We start from the raw sequence: 13,151 nt of genomic DNA, 5'->3' as shown, positions 1-13,151 counted from the left end.
GCCGGATATGAGGACTGCTGCAAGTGCGCATACACGAGAACGTGTATCATAGGCATTTGATATACATAAGTATAATTATTCCATTGGAGAGAATGCGTGGATGTGTGTGCGTAGCAAGTTCCTAGTGTTTGCGAAATCGCTATGACTGCGTCGTCGGTCGCAATATTTGCAAATGGAAAAATCATTAGATGTATCGTTAAAATAATGTAATATTAATAAATTATTAGCATTATCAGACAGTGGACATTATACTCGCGTGAGTCGTATACGACTGATAATAATATTGTCAAACATATATATGTTTTCCAAAATCGTTTTGTAGCTATTTACATATTATGTGTAGCATACACGTGCATGTGTGTACTGCCACTACTACAATAGGATGTCGTGTATCCCATCCTATATACAAAAGCGTGTAGTGCGTATATACAAGAATCGGGTCGCTTTCCCTCGACCATAACACGTTTTTGATAATCACATGTTGGATAAAATAATCATGTAATATAATAAAACACAATATTGTAGCCCCCCAAACACAATCGCCCGCCAGCCAGTTTTTCGTCAAGACAATTTAAAGCGTACCTACCGGCTACCACCCTTTCAGGGGTGGACTGGCTAGGGCGGCGGGTGAGCGATCCCTGCCTGGGCCTGTCGACATTTTGGGCTACTTGAATACATTTGAGTCGATAACTTATAAATATTTTATTATTAGCCCAAAATTGGGCTGCATTTTTTGTTTCCCCGGGGCCAATTTTTATTCTCAGCCGGCTTCACACTACACCGTGACATGTAAAATAATCGAGGTTACCACAGTTACCATACGATACCGCATATAGTTGAATTTATACAACTTTTGTCCATATGGTTACATTTATGTGCGGAAAAGTGATACCTAAAATAAAATAATAATATGTTATTATTAGGTACAATATTCATATCATTGGTATTGGATTTTGGTATAAACATAAAAATACGAAATCACACGACACGGTGTAGTGTGAACCCGGGTTAATGCTATTATTATTGTAGGAATAAGAAAATACGAAATAATATGGTATATTTACCACGTATACCTGCTAATGGCTATAGGTTGATACGTCGTCCTTATTGCGAACGACTTAAAAACCTATCGACTATCGAGTATTGATATAAACTATAATTTATGTCAAAACGGCTTGTTCGTGGTCGGTATTCAATTATGTAGCAGTAGATATTTTAATGTTTTTAGATAAGTTGGTAATATACTACATATTTTACAAAGTGATTGACCTAGCATTCTCATCCTAATTTTTTCTCTAAATTAAATTCAGATTTTTTTAATTTTAAACCTAGGTCTTATATAATGTCGTTAAGGAGTGTCTTGTGGATTGTGACGATACAATAATGTTACGATTATTTTACTCATACTACATTAATTTTAATAACTCAGAAAATAGACGTGATAATTTCGATTTCAATACGCATCAAAATTTTCGAAAAAATCAACTGTTCTACAAATTACGCAGTAAAAAAGACCTCATTTCGAAAAATGAAGTTAGTTTCACCACAGGTACCTACTTCAAAATTTCAAAAACCAGAATTTTAATAAATATATTTTTAAAGAATAAATGGGTGAGCTTGATTGATGAATCACCCTGCATATATAGGTTATACCATGGTTTAAGATATAAGTACTTATATCTTATACCGTGGATGTTACTGCTATAGCTTAGGTATTACCTATATGTAGTTTTCGTTCTTATGATGGATGTATCCCGAACCAATACCATTAACAGTTATAATGAAATGTACAACCATCAAAATAAGATGAGCAGAAATTTGGAAAAGCACTACTAAACTCGCCTGAAATTTTTGCGGAATTAAAAACACATAGTAGTTAGGTATAAATGTATTATGTATTATAGTGGCGGCTTGGACTATTTTTTTCCTATGAAGCAACTACCTTAAATAAGTACCCACATACCAATTTGTTCACATTTTACACTTATCTTTTTACACATTTTAAATGCAGGTCGTGTGTGACTATACGAGTATAAATTATAAATTAGTCTAGTCGTCTAGGTCTTGGTGATTGGATTCATTGTGATACCCACCCCCAATTCGTTGTACGAGGCGGCCGCCTCATAAAATAGCTATTCTCGACGCCACTGTGTATATTACTTGTATACATCTGCAGAAGTGGCCTGGAGTAATTTAATATTATAGTAATATAACATAATATTTGATATTAGTTTATAAGTAACTTCCACCCACCAAAAGATAATCAAATTTAAAAGTAAAAATTATCTACTAAAAAAAATTGTATATTTTTTGGTAATTTAAAAATGCTCATAATTTGATTTAAAATTAAAATATAAAAAAAAAACAGGTTAGGTGCCTCAGAAATACAATTCTTACCTTTAAATTTGATAATAATATGTAAATTTACTGTAATATTAAAAATAACCTTGCTGTGCATTAGTAAGACACTAAGACGGAAAGAGCATAGCGGGTGTATTGTCCTCTTAAGGGACATTAGTTATCTCAGGCTCGACCGGAAATATTAAAGACTGCGCACGCCTAAATAGATTATCTATGATGTGCGAGGGAGGCCACTGCGAAAACACCCTCAAATACCGTTCTTTTTGTGGTTTTTAGTGAAGGTTTTCAAAATCCTAACATTGCAGGTATTAATGACATAACATACATATACGGGCGTTGTTATACATAATATTCTTATTATTTTATATATTGGATGTTGGAAAGTGTTATGTTAAAAATCCAACTTGTCGATCTCGAGTAGTCGGGTACGATTGCTGCAATGGTTGGTAATTTAGGTACAGAGGTTCGGGTTCAGACCAATTTCTGGGCCACTGAATTGATTTACGACGGGAGCCTCCGTAAACATGACATACTATACGTTTTCAGTCAGTTTTCGGAAGTCCGAAGTACGATGACTACTTGGTATGGTCATTATCGACGCCACCGACGGGCTGCCTCGATTATAATGTATATAAGTATATAATATGTATATAGGTCTGCAGACGCGCTGAATCGTGCGCAATTCAGTATTTTCAAGTAGAACACGCACGAGTCAGCACGGTGCAGCGTTCAATTATACAAGCACATATATATATATTATATACGATGACGATGGTAGGTACAGTGCGAATCAGACACGCGGCCGCGCGCCCGAAAATCGGTCAGCGGGTCCGACGAAATTACAGAGTACTTCGACGTACGAAAATAAGAAGTAAAAAAAAAGTGTGACAAATTATTTCACTTTCTTCCGGCAATTACTTTTATGCGCGTACGCCGAGAGAAAGAGTGAGCGCCTTGGACTGGCGGTGGCGGAGGGAATAGTAAAAACGCATACATATATATAATATAATATCTATACACACATTATATACCTATATACTATATAGGTATATAACATTATAAATGGAGTCCACTTTTTTTCTTCTTTTTTTTTTTTTCTGAAGAGTGGAGCCAGTGGAGGTGGTTGTGACCTCAATATATGATACACTATATAACAACCGTGGCAATGCACCTCATCCGTCGTATAATACACACACACATATATATATATATAGTGAAAACGACTGCTTCTTCCATGGCCGTGGCCGACAAGAGAAAGTATTTTTATATGCTTTAAACCTATGTATATATATGAATTTATATTATTATCATTAAATATATATATATATATATATATCATTATTATTACCTACTATCAAAACAGACATTTCTCTTTGCCTATATAGCACATAATATAATATATATGTATATATATATGTATACAAACCTGTGTACCTACGCTCTCTGCGCACGTCGTCACTGCAGTGGTCATTGCCTCCCAACTCCCGAGTATCGATGACCTCCATAATTATAATTCGTAGTGCGCGTTTCGTAGTCGTAAACCCTGCAGCGCAGTCATCCCTCGCGGAGCTCCACGGGGAATCCTCAGTATTCATATATATATATATATATATTTATATGCATGTGCCACTGTTGTATTTCGATATTCGCGCATACACGTCGTTAAGAAACAAAATACACCATAAAAATCGTATTTGTCAATTGTATATTATTATTATATTATAGTATGTATATCTTACACCCCCCCCCCCCCCCACCTGAATACTATACGGCCAGCTGATGTATAACAATATGTCGTTTATGCACGTAAATCGTTGGTTTGTGTTGTCACCGCGCCAAAACCAAACAGGGCCGTCGACGTACAACACAACACGCTATTAATTATTATATATTATATGAGTACGCGTACATGATATAGGTATATGTATAGCTGGTGCCTGATGGGTAGCCGGTAGGTACTTGTCGATGCCACACGTTCCCTGTTTTCGAGACGTGCAATAAATTCGTGTCGACGAGTGTATGTGCGTATTGTGGTAAACCCCCTCCCCCCCACCCCCAAGATATTGCAGTCCACTTTCCATTCGAAAAACGTATGTCATCGTTTTCAAGTTTTTACACCGATGGCTAATTGACAGTGGTCTCTTTTTCATTATTATTATTATTTAATCCGTCAAATTCGTTTTCCACGCACGCGTTTGATTTGAATCGATATAATATATAGGTATCTACGTGATGTCCGATCCATGTATAATATGAAATATATTTATATTTATAAATTTATTTATAGCTGTATCACTAGTCGTACACGCATTTCTTACACACGTACATACAATACACCTATATACCAGATGAAAGTATGTAGGTACCTAAACCTAATAGAATTTAATAATACTGAAATACGTCGTCGCCACCAGTGGATCAGGCTGTGACAATGGTCAATAATATTCTATATCCGCGTAAGTGCGTTACGCGTAGTACCTATTTATTAATTATTAGAGGTTATACATAGGTACTTTATTAATGCAAGTATAATCTGCAACGTTTTATTGATATACGCGATACAATATGATACAGTATAATATGTATTCAATATTATTATAAATGCACTAGAATATAATATCATAACGATAATATGTAAAATATATTATATTATTATATGAAGTTATCGTTAATGGTAATAATAAAAAAGAAAGTTAATTTGCGTATATTATAATAAAAGCGTTTTATGAATAGCATTATTATATTATATATTATACTGTGTACATCATCATACACACGGCACGACGTTGGATCTTAAATACCTGCATTGTGCGTGGCGTATCTTATAACAGAGGAAAATAGCAAGCAAGTTTAGTGTACTACATAGGTATTTGTGCGCATGTGACGATAATGTAAATAATGAATTTCTAAAGACGATGACTATTAATTTTTTTCTTGTTTAACCAGACGTACATTTTGTTGACATTTTATTCATCGAATCCTACAATTATGCTGCATTGGCGATGCCGATCGTGTTGAGGAGTACCTCTATATTTCGAACGCAGTCAAATAATTTTTTCTTGAAAAAAAATATATAATGATAATACAGGTATATAACATATATATTAAAGAGATTTCGACCAAGTTGATCGTTCACGACCGGTTGTACTAATATTTTATAATGGACGAAAGAAAACCTGCATCGCCGGTGAGAGTTGTTTGTGAGTATATACTTACTATATTATATACTATAATACTGCTGTAGCAGCGACGGAATAGAGTCATCGCCCTCAAAGTGCGTCTCCTCGTTAAAGTGAGAGAGAGAGTCAGGGAGAGAGATGGAGAGAATAACAGAGACGGAAAGACTGCCGAGAAGTAGAAGAGAGCAGAAAAAATACCCGCAAAAAAAATAGAAATTTCCACGTAATGATTGGCCGTGTGTACGCACCGCGGAAATTATACTGGATTCCTCGGGTTATTCACGGGCAAATAAACCCAAATGAATGAAAGAGAAATTTGTTTCTTCGGTTAAAAAGTACCACAGTCATAATAATATACTTATATTATATGTGTCAGTAAACTATATAATGTTGTTGTGCTCTGCAGCAAGGTCATGAGATAACTACGGTCTACAAGTCGTCAAGCAAAAAGTTAAAAAACGCGAAAAAAATAATTGATTTAAATCAATTCCAAATAAATGATTAGGTTAAATTGTGTCGCCATTTGTATCATATAGAATATGGATGCACAATATTATCACACCCCTAAAACCATAGCCTGCTGGGTAGATTGTGGGAAAACGTCGGCTTTTGTGTCTATATGTTGATTTGTAAAAACAGCCAAACATTTTGAAAATTCGCTGGCTCAAAAATGGTTTTGAATACAATTTGTCACACTATGTATCAGCAATTGCCGTGTCAGTCTACCATTGAGCTATAACAAACGTGAGTTTGCGATCTAAAAATGTCTAGAGTTATTAGTTCACAATGACACCAGTGTTTTACGTTTTAATATTACAATAATTATTGTGGCTATCTATGAATTTTAAATCGTTAGGTAATTAGTACAAAATTATTATTCTGTGTAATTAGTTTCCCTTTTAGTATTCTTCCCGGAACTAGGTCATCTAATGGCTCGCTCTCAACTTACAAAATTAAAAATAACCTCTGGTACCTACACTATTTTTATTAACTTAATTGTACTCGCTCATTAGATAAGTATAGTCTCAACTGTATATTTGTAGTCTAACAGTATATATATGTTCATGGTCTTGAGTCTTAACTGAATAGGCTCTATTTCTGGCTGGTATGAGTATGCTTAAATGCTCATAATTTATATATATAGTAGCTAGGTGCCGCTATCTTTTTTTACAGGCAAATTTTAAATTTCTACAAAGAAAATATACCTCCAATACCTTGCTATTATTATTATTATGATTATATTTTTGTTAATGCATTTTTATTTTTATTTAATAATCAAATATAAAGCCAGAACATTTCGTAGTTTGTTATGGTAGTCTCTGACTTAACATTTATTATTATTAAATTGAATGAATTAAAAATATACTTGTGTGAAATGTAAATTTGTTTTATGTTTCCTCTAATTTTAAATGATATTTTGCACAAATATTATTAATTCAACCTGGAAAAATATCATATAATGTCATATTATATCCTTATCACCTCGGGAACATCCTTATTGAACGTGTGTTTATATTCAAAGACATTTTGTTTCATCTCTTCTTAATGGCTCCTTTGATGCTCATATTCATCTATCTAGTATCCAGTTCCGTGTTCCATCATATCCTACCAGAGATCACACTCCTCTTTACGTTCCATCCCACTCTTCTTCTTATGGGTGCAATCACCCTATGCATCGTATGCTTCGAAATAATGCGTTGTAACTGTTGCTTACCTTTTGGACCACATATGATATGTATATATTTATTATATATATTTATAATTCTTTTGTTATATCTGTCTATTTTAATCAAATATTTAACTTTTGTTTAATTACTATATATAAGTACTTAACATTGTAAATATCCTTAAATATTCTTTGTCAAATTGCCCGGTTGGTCATAAGTTAATAAAAATAAAAATGTACAATTAAGGTTCTTAATAAAGGTATATAGTGAAACTATGAATGTTAAGTAAAATAATTAAAATAATATTTATTAAATTATTATTTAAATATTAGGAATATTTTTATTTAAGGAAGTACAATACTACATTTTCTATGGAAAATAAAACAATTCAAAATTATAACCATTTATCATAGTATTATAGTATATACAACCTATATCTTGAGTCCCGACAATACAGCAAACGAAAAAGAGGGAACGGAAAAGCGCGAATGAAAAAAGGAAAAAACAAAATGAATAAAAATATGATAGAAAATCCATTATTTACGTTTTCGTCTTTAAAATAGTTTAAATATTTTATATTGGTTGTGTTCTAACTGTGAGAAACTACAGTGAAATATTTTACGATTCGACAAGTCCGCGATAACGATTTGATAAGATTACGTTTACTTGTATTAGCCTTACCTAGACATGGTAAAATTTTCAAAACATTTGAGTGACTTATGAGCTTTTTCTTTTCTTTTATATTTCTTTTTTTATTTTTATGATATTTCCTAATTATAAATTATAATTACAATTATATAAATTACCTATTTATATAAATCGTTCTTAAGCTGTTCTTAAAGCGCTTTGTTTATCACCATAGAAACGAATAAAATTAAATAAAAAAGATTTCATCGTCCGCTCAGAATCGTTTTTTATCGAATACAGTAAAATTACACTATCCTGTCCGAGGCCCGAAGGGACGATGGACAAACATCCACCACCGAAATGCGCTGACCTACTTTTTATATTATGTATCTACTGACATACTGTTTAACGTGTGCGAGTTGAAGTTCATACTGAGCAATCACAGCAAGCAAGGAAAATGCAGTTAAAAAGTTTCTCGTACAGAAAAAATACATAAATATGTCAAATACCTAATAGAAATGTACAGACAAACTATGTAAAGGACGTTTAAATATAAAATAGGAAAAAATTATTATAGGCCCTTCCGATCATGTTGCCCAGATAATTCAAAATTAAGCGAAATTAGTATTAATTAATAGAAAATATTATAAAGCGCGCGGTTGAAATTCATGATAATTCTGTAGTTATAATAAGTGAGTCGTCATCTACTGTAACTCCAATTATTTTTTCGTACATTTGAAACGTAAAATTCAAAGCTCGAGACAACGAAATTTATTAGCTCCATCTAATCCTAAAATACTAGATGATTTACGCCAATTTCCAAATGAATATAAATTAACAATATTCATAGTAAACAATTTTATTATATGACAATTGACAGTATCGATAACTTTGGTGCGTCAAACGAACGAATTATAATTTTTTGTATAGGTATCTAATAGTTTGAATCTGATGTCTGAATCCGATCTCTGGTTTTCTGATGGTACTTTAAAATCAGCTCCACCTATTTTTAATCAAATCTATTTACAAATGTGCATGATAATAAATTACGTCGAAAAAACATTTGAGAAACTTTTAGATAGGGAAAAGTGAATAATATAAGGAACATGAGCATTTTCTTCGACCAATGATCGACTATTTTGAAAATACATATAGATAGGCAGACCAATTCGAAGACTGGGAAGAATAAATCCAATATTTTTAATTTAGATGTGGAATTGTTACGAAGCAACAAAACACGCATTGCCTGAAAAAAATAACATGTTGCACTATTGAAGGTAATCCAGAAATTAGTTAATAATTTACTATTATGTTTATATATCTATTATTAAATACATAATTGTTTTAGGCTGGAATAGAGGTAAAAGCTTATTTAGGGCATTGTTAATTTTTTAACCTATTTCTAGTAATACTACAAAAAAAATAAAAATATAATATACAAATACACATATTGTGCTAAAACAACATGGTAATTTGGTTTAAAATAAAGCGATTTGAAAATTTATCTAGATTTCTGAAGAAATTTGGGGTCAATTTCGGGATTTTTTTTTAGTTTTTAGGTCATATATGCATTTTTGTAGAGGCATTTTATTTTATATTTTTAAGGGCTTATCAGGATATAATCACAATAATAGAATAAAGAATATGAAAAAAAAATATTACTTAATTGTATTACCTATATTTATTAACTAGCTGATCCTGTGCACTTCGTTGCCCTTTAAATGTACCAACGTCCAACTCTATATGACACAAACTTCGTTCAATTCGTTATTTAATATTCGGTGTATGGTATTCAAAATTTATCTTAACTTTTCCGTTGCCTGGAACAAAAATTCTGATTCGCAGCAGTATATTATCAGGTATAGGCAATCTACCGCAGGTAGATCGCGGACCCAGTGCTGTTTGTACGTAATTGTATGATTTGACTCTAAAGTATCAAAGTTATACCAAGTTTATTTTGATATAATACGGTGGATTAATATAACCAATTAATACATAATCCTAACCTAACCGTACTAAAATAGTAAAATCCGATGAATAAAAAAAAACCAAATTTAACCCTTTTTAAATTAGCCTATCTTCTTCCCAGAGATCTGCACACAAACATCCATTTAAATATAATATAGCTGATTCTGCGCACTTCGTGGCCCGTAAAACATTACAACTCTTAAAAAAATTGTGATTGTTCAACTCCTTTTTGGTGTAACTTACTGCACTAAGTGCAACTTAGCCACCCTGGTAGGCAAATAAGGCAATGTGTGAAAATACGATTTGATGCATGCTTGTACCTGATCTGCCCGATTAACCAATAGCAACCAATAATAAATAAATACTATATCTATTAATTATTTATCCTATAACCAATAGCAACCATTTATAAACAAATATTTCCATCGTAAATCTCAAAATCCCTGTTTGAGCACTTCTATTAATTGCTCGTAGCGTGATGTTATACAGCCTATAGCCTTCCTCGATGATTGAACTATCCAACAGAAAAATATTTTTTTTAATTCGAACCAGTAGTTTTTGAGATTAGCGCGTTCAAAAAAACAAACTCTGCAGCTTTATATATTAGCATATATTAGTATAGATTATTATTGACTTTATGTTTTAGTTCCATCCAAATTAATTTAATCTTCGCTTTTTCCGACGCCTTTAAAAACTACTGAAAATTACCTGGAAAAGGAATTTTTAATTTTGAACTCTCAATAATGCACTATCTAGATTTACTTTTCCATTACAAAAGTTGCTGAAAATTGAAGGATTATTTTGACTAGGTGGGTACTTATCAGTTATCGTATTAACAGAAACAAAAATTTTAAATCACCATGATAAAATCAATACATTCATCGCTTCGCTCAGGATCTAAAAGGCGGGCAAATGGGTACCCCTAGGTAGGTGTTGAATGGGTCACTGTAATGCTGTGTTAAATTTAAATTCAATGATATAAAATTATTATATACGAAAAACGTTTCTGAGTGAAGACGATCTGTCATAATATTACTAAGTATATTTTATGATATTATTGTTTAGAGTAATTTATTTTACTATTTTAAGCATTAGTAATACAGTTGGTTAAATTTTTACCGAAAAAATTGCCTCACCAGAAAGATTCTGAAATTCAAAATCGATGTATTATTTTGACTATTAACGTGTATACAGTCACAAGTTAAGTAAACACATCATTATAAAATCAATAAGTACATTCAATGCTCCATTTAGAATTTAAAAGGGTTTAGAAAATTAAGAGCAGAGATTCTGTGATGTATTAATTGTGTATGAATGTATTGTATGATGATAAGTAATTTTTTCGGAAATCAATTCGTACACTTTATTTTTAAGCGGAACCAATTCCGTATTTTTCATACATTATGTGAAACCCTACCCTACAAGAAATATTTTTATTAATTTTCTAATTTTCTAATTTTCACGACAGCTTCTTACAGTGTGTGGATAGTAAACATATTAGTGTTGTATTGGGATAGGTCGTAGTGTGGGGTAGGCATAAATGGAACATGGTGTATTTATGTCATTATTGGGTTCATATTACCTTCGTATTATGTTTCCATAACACTTACTAGGTATTAAAATATTAATATTATCTTTGAGTATGTATAAGATTAGCATAACTAGGGCAGAGTGCATAATATTATATTATTATAGCCCTAAAAAAGCAGAAAATATGAAAGCACTTATAAATCATGCTCTTAATAATTAATTCTAAAAAGAAATTATATAATTAATAGCATCTAAAATAAAAACAATGATTAATAAGCCGAGGATAATACCTAAGTCGGTACGCGAGTGTACTAGCTTAAATACCCAATCAACCAGCGTCCTTACTCCCTAGGCCACAACTACTGCAGCAATGTGTGGATGCCATAAAATAATCAAGTGGTATAAGACTGATTGTCGGTTTGATAAACATTATTTTAAAAAAATGAAATATGTCTCATAAAGCAAAACTTGCCTCATTATGCAAAAATATAGGACATAAAATTTTAGATTTGGCTTTGTCGTAATACATGAATCAAATTTTTTTCGAGCTGGCCTTTTTTTAGTTTGTAATATGCAAATACTAGAAATTCTCTGCCATAACTATAATATAACATAATATTTTAATATTATTAAAAGTTAATAACTTATAAGCCACATAATGATAATTTTACACAAAAAAATATAGGTAGGTATTTATCCAATTAAAAAATACTCGGATAGCAACTATCTGAATTATTACTATATACAATTATACAAATCTAGTCGTTAGTAAACAAATTTATCAAAAAATAATAAAAATACACTTGTAATATTTTTATTAAAAAAGTATGTTGAGTAGCAGAGTATAGCTATATAAAATAGTGAAACACAAAGCTTGAAACCGGTTTAACCAACCATAAAAAATGGACACAAATCCGAAAATGAAAGTTGATAAACCTCAATATAAAACCGAGTTTTCGGAAACCATAACCAAATTAAACCACAGAAATGATAAGTAGGTATCTCAGTACCTGTAACCTGTGCATAAATTCACAGTCTAATAAAAATAGGTACTTTAGGTACATACATAATTATTCTAAAAACAATATAATGACAATATAACTTTTTTTTATACTGATACTATAGTCTTTAATTATATAATGCGACGAGAACAAATTTTTGATGACCTACATAAACGAATAATATGTCCCTAATTAATATTTTATTATTATTGTGATTAATGGCTAATTCTATTATCACCGAGTGTATTTTGACGTTTAGTGTTTGGTTTGATTTATGTACAGTATGCCGCAGTAAAAAAAGTAAAGGCCGACTTCTCACCCCAAAGCATAAGTATATCTATTATATTTTAATACTCGTGTAGGCAATGTTGAATCCAGGTATACTTCAGGGGGGGGGGGCATTAGCACCCCTGAAATTACTCTCGCACCCTTGACAGATACAACTTTCCAAAAAATGTACCTATTTATTAAATTTACAATGGTGTTCACTAAAATATACCGTTTTTATACCGTATTGGCAGTATATAGCTACAACTGACTTTCCCAAATAAAACAAAAGTGAGCTCCCCAGAAAAATTGTCAGGATTGAAAACTGGGTAATAATGCATAATAATATATTATAAAGGCAGAAAATAAAACTGACAAACTATAGGTATAATATGTCTATATAATGTAAACGTTTTAAAAATTAAAAACGAAATTGACTATAGAGTTTTAATTTTTAATAAGACCATTTTTGCAAACATAAGATTTTTCAATAAAAACAAAATAAATAGCCAATATAGGTATAGGAGGTTAGGTACCTATCGTACCTACAT

The sequence above is a fragment of the Metopolophium dirhodum genome, chromosome 2, assembly GCF_019925205.1.
Source record: "Metopolophium dirhodum isolate CAU chromosome 2, ASM1992520v1, whole genome shotgun sequence".
Classification (NCBI taxonomy): Eukaryota; Metazoa; Arthropoda; class Insecta; order Hemiptera; family Aphididae; genus Metopolophium; species Metopolophium dirhodum.
Note: the sequence above shows the minus strand (reverse complement) of the source record.